Here is a 7,673-nt window from a genome sequence, read left to right as displayed (position 1 = left end):
TGTTGTGCCCCTGTTGTACAATAAAGGTTTTTTTTCCACAGACACTCCCAAAAACAATATTTATTTTACATTTCCATGAAAAAAAAAACCTACATATAATATATATATATATATATAAAAGGATATATCATATGCATTATTTTATCTGAAAGCCAACATTTGACACAATGAGCATAATTTCCTCAAGAGAACTCAAAGAAACAAAAAAGTGGAAAAAGAAATTATTTTATATAAAAAATGAAATGACACAGTAAAGCTGTCACAGAGAAGATCACAGTTTCATTAACTCCGTTGATCATAACCATAATTTGAGCATCATGGAGATTAGTCTGTGTGACTGAAGTCATCGCGACTTCACTCGGTTTATTAAAGGAAAATGTGCAAAAACAGCTGTACCCCCCGTGCCGGTGTCACAGCACGCTGCCACAGCGTGTCATCCTCCCCCCCCCCGTAGACATCGATCAGCCTCAACATTAAAACCAGTTAGCAGATTTAATGTCGAGGTTCACAGTCTGAGACAGCAGACCGGCTAAATCCCGTTATGTGCGTGGAGGTGTGCATCTGTCAGACTTATTACAAAGCCACAAACATCCAACACCATCCATTTTCCTCATCCCTTCTTGCCTCTAACCTGCTCTCTCGCGTTTCCCCCCGCGCGGCACCGACGGCGGGTGTTACATCTGTGCAGGGTGTGCGGTGGTCTCATCCCTTCATCCCACTGCCACTCGTTCAAAGGCTTCGGCAAACATAAAAGTCAATTCCCCCCTCATTTCCAATTCCACATTTCATCCATCCAGAGTTTTATAGGTTCGGCTAATGTAGCCAGACGCTCGGCAGTGGTGTGACACACACACACAGACGAGGTGAAGTCATTGTAAACTTTGAATTCATTTATTTACACTGACCTACATTGTAAAAATGTCGCACTATTACTGGCCACATTCACGGCAAACGACTGTGTCCCAGATACCGTGCTTTCACAGAAGGTTACTGTACCCTTTTATTGTAAATTACTGTAAAGTGACATCAATTTGCTGCAACTTCACTATCGCAGTTATGGCATACAATATTTGATTGCTGTGATTTGGCAGTATTTTTCCAGTACACAGTATAATATGTGTCATTTCTGCATTAAAATATCCAAAAAGGTACTAAAGGCTAATGGCCCTTTTCCACTATGGTCCCGGCTCGCCTTGGCACGGCACGGTTTAGGTTGCGCTTCCACTACAAAAAAAGTACCTACTCAACGTGGGCGGAGTCCAATGAATGAATGCTTTTTTCCCCTAAAGTAACTTTGAATGATTTCCCCATGGAATGGCCTCAGAAGCTTCAAAGTCATGCACACATCATATAAAAGACCGTAAATGTAGAAAAGTGGTAAATATTATGGAGATAAATAATTTATGAATGATTTCCCACTGAAATCAGCAGAAGTGCATCTGTCTTAATAAATAATCAACTTTGAAATGTTTTAAATGCTCCGCTGGACTCATTAAAGGGGCGAAGAAAAGTCAGAGTGCTTTTACTTTGAAATGGGTTCGGAACGTGTTGTCAGACTTTAAAAAAAAAACAAAAAAAACAGATGATGCTTGTATCCCACTTTAAAAACATGTTAGGAAGCTCAAGGTTACATACTGTGCCTTTAATTGTAAAAATCACACCTGTTGTATTTTCACAGTAAAGTGAAAACGAGCTACTGCATCATTTTTGTAAATGATCACAGTCGAAGCCCGTGAAATGATAATGATGTGACATAATTGTCAGATTTACAGTTAAAGCCTCTAAAATGTGAATTCATTATGAAGGTGTTAATAGAAGAAGGAACACATCTCACAGGCCACATACGCACGTTCACACACTTTAAATCAACTTTTAAGCACCACAAAGCTTAAAAGTTTTTTGTTTTGGTTGTTTTAAATCCAAAGTTCTTCAATTCTGTTCGTTATGTGAAAGTTTGTTGACGATTCTAACATTGGGGAAACAATGTTTTTTAAATTATACTGTGATCACGTTCAGTCTTTCGTATTGTGTGACCAATTCATCTTAGGGAATTCTTTTCTTACACTTTGGATCAAGTCTTTAATCATCTGATTTTTAAGTGTGTAACTTCCAGGAGGGCTCATGGGCAGAAATGTAATATATACTACCCAGAACTATGATAATATTATAAGTTTGTTACTGATTTAAATTAAAATTGATTGGTTTTCATATGTACTATAAGTTATTAATCCACTAATAAAACCCTGTTGTTCTATCCAAAATAATAAAATAATAATAATAAAACTATACTGTTTTGATGACCTGCCAGCATGTGCGGACGTTTTCTGGTCGGGTCTTTCGTCTCAGGTGTGAAGTTTCGTGCAGATCGGTCAATATACGGCAAAGTTAGAGGCCACTAGGCCATAATATACCCAAGGTACTGTATAATCTAGCATAGGCCGCTTTAATCTCGCGTTTATTCTGGACTTGGGGTTACACTCTGGCGTGGCTTATTTTGCAGGATAAGGAACCAAGAACTGAAGAAGCCGCTGGTTGGTAAAAACATCTTCTGTTGACCTGGATGATTCAAAACCTTCACATAACTCTTTTCAAATCAGACGACATCAATAACCGTCACGTTAAAGGGACGGTGTGTAAGAATTAGTGACATCTGATGGTGAGGCTGCAGATCAGGGGTGGTTTCATGTTGTCACGTTTGGCCTGTACGGCATCTGCAGTAACTTTATACAGCGCTTCACACACCCTGAGCATCATCTCACCATATGTCTCGGCGTATCAGACGTACTGCCTTTGAAACCTCACTTCAGATAAAATATTTACACGGTCCACATTCCGACGTCTATCTTTTCTTTTTTGTTTTGAGATGCTAGCTCCAGTTCTGTCACCGCCGCTGCTGATATACGCCTGTCGCCACCCGATCAGCACCAGTAGGTCCCGTTCATGTGCATAAGTGTGGCTACGTTCCTGTCAAATTTCACTTGAATTTATTGCAGATTGGGGATTTCAAAATAATATAATGTTCAATTTTGTTTTAGAGATTAATTCTTGCAAAATACATACACACCAGGGGTTAGGTTAAGAATTTCCCCTTTCACTTTATGACAGAAAACAATGCAATTTTAGGTACTTTATACAAGTTGTATAAAGTACCTCAAAAGTGATACTTGAGTAAAAGTACAAGTATCTAACAGAAAAATGACTGTGGTAGAAGTTGAAGTACATTTTTTTTTTGGGTTAGGGTTAGGGTGTAATAATAATAATAATAACAATTATAATAATAATATCATATAATGAAGTATATGCCATTTACTGTACTTAAGTATCAAAAGTCGCTACAAAAAACGTCAGAAAAGAAGAAACTTAACTAAAAAGGCCAGAACAATCAACGCATCAATATCAAGAAAATGTGAGATGTCAAAAAGTAATTAGAGACTTATGAATAAATATATACATATAATATGTCTTACAGATGAAAAAAAACCTAATTTCAAGAACATGTTTTATTTTAGGCTAAAATATAGATTATTCCAGGGTAAATACATGTTCCTGCTCCTGTTTATAGATATTAGTGTATAGGTATACTCTATATATGTTAGCTGAATTAATTTGATGTTCTTTTTGTGAAACACAAAGTAAAATGAATTCAAATAGTGTTTTTCTTTAATTGTTTCATGGAAAATATCATGTAAATAATGAATAGATAGACGTGTTATGTGCAAACATGACAAGTAGAAACTGGTAAGTGATTGGTGCTTCTTTTTATGACTATTTTACAACAACAACAACAACAACAACAACACGGATGTCATCATTTTCCTCCACAACAAAATAAAGCGCCATGTTTGGATTATGTCACTCGTAATCAGAGGTTACAGTTCAATAAGAGCTAATTAAGAACGGATGGTCTGAAATCTAATTATTCTCATAAGTGCTGGCGCTAACTCGTAAACGCTGACGACTCGTGATGTAACCATCACTTCTGTCATTTGCCATAAACCTAAATTAAAGCTAACAACCACCTGCGCGACAGTTTGCTTCAGCTTCAGTGTGTCGGGTGCAATCAATATTCTCCTGGGATTAGACGGCCTGAGCCGCACCCTGCACTGCAATGCTTTATGACCATGTTATCCGATGCCTACTAACGTTTCGAGCAGCTTTCATTGAAACCTAATAATGCCAGAGATTAATATGACACTATTTTAATATTTGTAAATAAGAACAGTACTCAGGTATTCAGGGGAGCGAGCTTTGCCGGTTCAGATGTAAATGCATTGCTGGATCTATACGTCATTGATCGCCGGGATTCTCGTTACATCCGTGGAGTGCAGATGAGCTCAGCTTTGTCTTTGTGCGCTCTCTCTCTCATTTGCATACTGTAACTGTAAAAAAAAGAAAGAAAGAAGCTGCTCTCAATGTAGTCCGAATGCATGATTAACACTATCTCCGTGTGTGTGTGTGTGTGTGTGTGTGAGGAATAATACTGTAACAACACCCATGAAGAGGGCGATTGCAGCGTGGCTGAGTTACGCTGGGACGCGGACCATGCAATTAAAAAGAAATGAGAAAATAAAATCGATGGCGATCACTTACACTGTGGTGACAAAAGACTCAACGGGGGACGACGCAGGCCTAAATCTTAATTAGTGAGAATATTGATGCCGTGACATGGAGGCCAATCCGATGCTATGGGAGCACAGTGTGGTGGAATGAAGGCACCAAACATGTGTCACGCGTTTGCGATTCAAACAGTTCAAAGGAGAGAGGACATAAACTTTAAGGCGTATGTTGGAATCTAATCCGAGGCGGATATTCAGTCTGCCTGGAGTTATAATGGGAAATAAAAGGGAGGCTAAAGGTGTAACAACCACTCCCGCCCCCAAGTGCTTGACTTGTAATAGAAAAATCTTGAGTTAGAATGTGTCCACGCCACTGTGGGCAGACCTGATCCATCACAGCACAGAGGAACTCTCTCCTGGTTGAGACATGAATCCTTTGTGGCAGTAAAGGTTTAAGGTTTTAGCTCAGTATTCAGTTATGTCTTGTCAGCAGGGCCGTTACCAAGAGGATACTGTGTCAGTCAGCTGTGAATCACCCAAGCCGGGCTCCTTCCAACTTCTCTCTTATACGAGATGTTACAACAAGATAACTTTTTTTTTTTTTTCCCCCAAACAACTGAATTAATCTGCGGGCTTTAAATTTTCACAATTATGAAACTGAAAAACAGTTTAACAAAGAGTGCGGTGACTTGCAATAAAGGGGGGTATTAAGAAATTAAGTAATCCATCACCTTTTCTTTTATTTGTAAAGCAATGAAAGTCATTTAAAAGCCCTTTATAGGTGCATTTAATTTCTGTATTGTTAAAGGAGAATGTCCTCTGTGCAGAATGTTGAACAAAGGCTGCACCTGCACTCATAGGAACGAGGTCACAGCAAGTAAATGCAAATGTGTGATGGACTAAATAAGAATAAATATGAGTTGTTTTCCACATATTCAGACTACATTTCATCTCCGGTCTCTCTGTAACAGAGATTTGCACATTTTGAAACATCAGAGAAGCCCTACGTTTCATTTGGAAATCAGTATGTCGTTAAAATATATTAATATAAGTTATTTTAAACCCCGTGTTTGTATTAATTTGGTACATGGAGGAGCCTTTATAGCCCCAGTCTGATGTCCACCTGCAATACCACCACGGCCCACCAGTTTGGAAAGCACTTAACAAGTAATGAGACTTTTAATTACTTACACATTTGTTGTATAAACTAATTCCGATTGATCATTATCAAACATCAGCGGATGCTTGCTTAGACACAACAGAGATGAAGGTGTTTACTTCTTCGGGGGTTCAAACGGCACCACTGAGAAACCATTAAAAACCCATTTACTCCATTTATGCGCGGTATTAAAATGCATTTCGGATGATGCGGCTCCACTCAGACATTTGCCTCGACTACCGAGGGACATTTTTGACCACATGGAAAGTGGAAGCGCAGTTGTTTTGTCACCCACCACAATTACGTGGGCAGAAATAAGAATTGCAAAAAAAGACAGCAGAATATCGGTGCGTGTAATGAAAACAACACCAACAAAAATTGTCATATTAAGCGGTGGGGTATGGTCTACTGTAGTGAGTACTACAGTAGACCATACACCACTGTAGTGACAACTACAGTAGACCATACACCACTGTAGTGAGTACTACAGTAGACCATACACCACTGTAATGAGTACTACAGTAGACCATACACCACTGTAGTGAGTACTACAGTAGACCATGCACCACAGTAGTGAGTACTACAGTAGACCATACACCACTGTAGTGTGTACTACAGTAGACCATGCACCACTGTAGTGAGTACTACAGTAGACCATGCACCACTGTAGTGAGTAGTGTTACTCATTAATTGTTGCCTCTTTTTGATTGAGTTCTTCTGTAGGCGACCGGACTTGCTTGAGTTGCTGAGTCCATGTCACCTACAATTTGGCGTTATACCGCCGTCCGTCCTCGTACAATACGATAAGCGGTGTCGTATGTCTCCGCAAGTTATCTGGCTGAAGACGAGCGCGATAATGTTGGAGAAAGCTACGTTAAGAGATGCTCCATCCACGTTCAATACATGACGGTATAAAGTAAATTAACCGGTGGTGTATGGTCTACTGTAGTGAGTCCACTTACAGGTATAAAGTAAATGATCATCTTTCAAACTTTGTTCACCATATCAAAATTGTTCTGCAGATTTTTTTTACGGTTCAGCGTCAGCGTCTCTGTGTCGTTTGACATTGAGAGATGAGAAATAATTGTCAAAAACATTATATTTTTGGAACACCAGAGCTATAAAATCTCCACAACAAACTGAAGTTTCCGCTCTAATAACATGCAGGCCAGATATGAAGCAGGATGTTCCAGCGGGGCTGAATGTGTTCATCTGTCTATTCCTGTGAGGAGCCGCAGAACCAGACCCCCTCAGGGCTACATGCCCCATTATAATAAAATAAAAAAAAATGCCAAGGAGACACGACTTCTACAGAATAATTGTGTCATGTAGGTGCCAGTAAGTAATCAGTTGACTTGATATGTCACAAGCACATCGAGAGACACGAGCCAGAATCCGTGCTACATGCAGTAAAATATATAACATGAGATTCTCTGTGTGGTGGTGGTTGTTATTTTTATTATGCTGGAACAACAACAGCCATGTGGAAAGTGGTGGATTCTTCTCTTAAAATGAAAAGAAGAACATTTTATGAAACATTTATTAGCACCATATTAATATTCATAATCATGCACGTAATGAATATTGCTCCACTTTTGGACATCATAGTTAAGAGTGGATGGTTCGCCACCATAAACAAATAAATGTACATAAATGCCAGACTAGATTTATAGCTTTGTGGTATCATTATAAGTTTTGTCTGATTCGAGTATCATCACAGTACCAAACTCTTTTTTATAAACTTCATATATCAATGAACGAGTAACCTATTCACAAATTGATCAAGTAATTAGTTATATTATCAAAGCCCCACTGAAAGACCAACATGAAATTATAAATAATGAGTTCATAAGTATGCACTCATTACGCAAAGGAATTTGCTCTAAAAATGAACCTTGAATAACTAGTTCTGGGATTCGGGGATTTATTAGCCTCATCCTCTGTGGGACAATCAAGTA

Source organism: Solea senegalensis, linkage group LG7, assembly GCF_019176455.1.
Source record: "Solea senegalensis isolate Sse05_10M linkage group LG7, IFAPA_SoseM_1, whole genome shotgun sequence".
In the NCBI taxonomy this organism is placed as follows: Eukaryota; Metazoa; Chordata; class Actinopteri; order Pleuronectiformes; family Soleidae; genus Solea; species Solea senegalensis.
Note: the sequence above shows the minus strand (reverse complement) of the source record.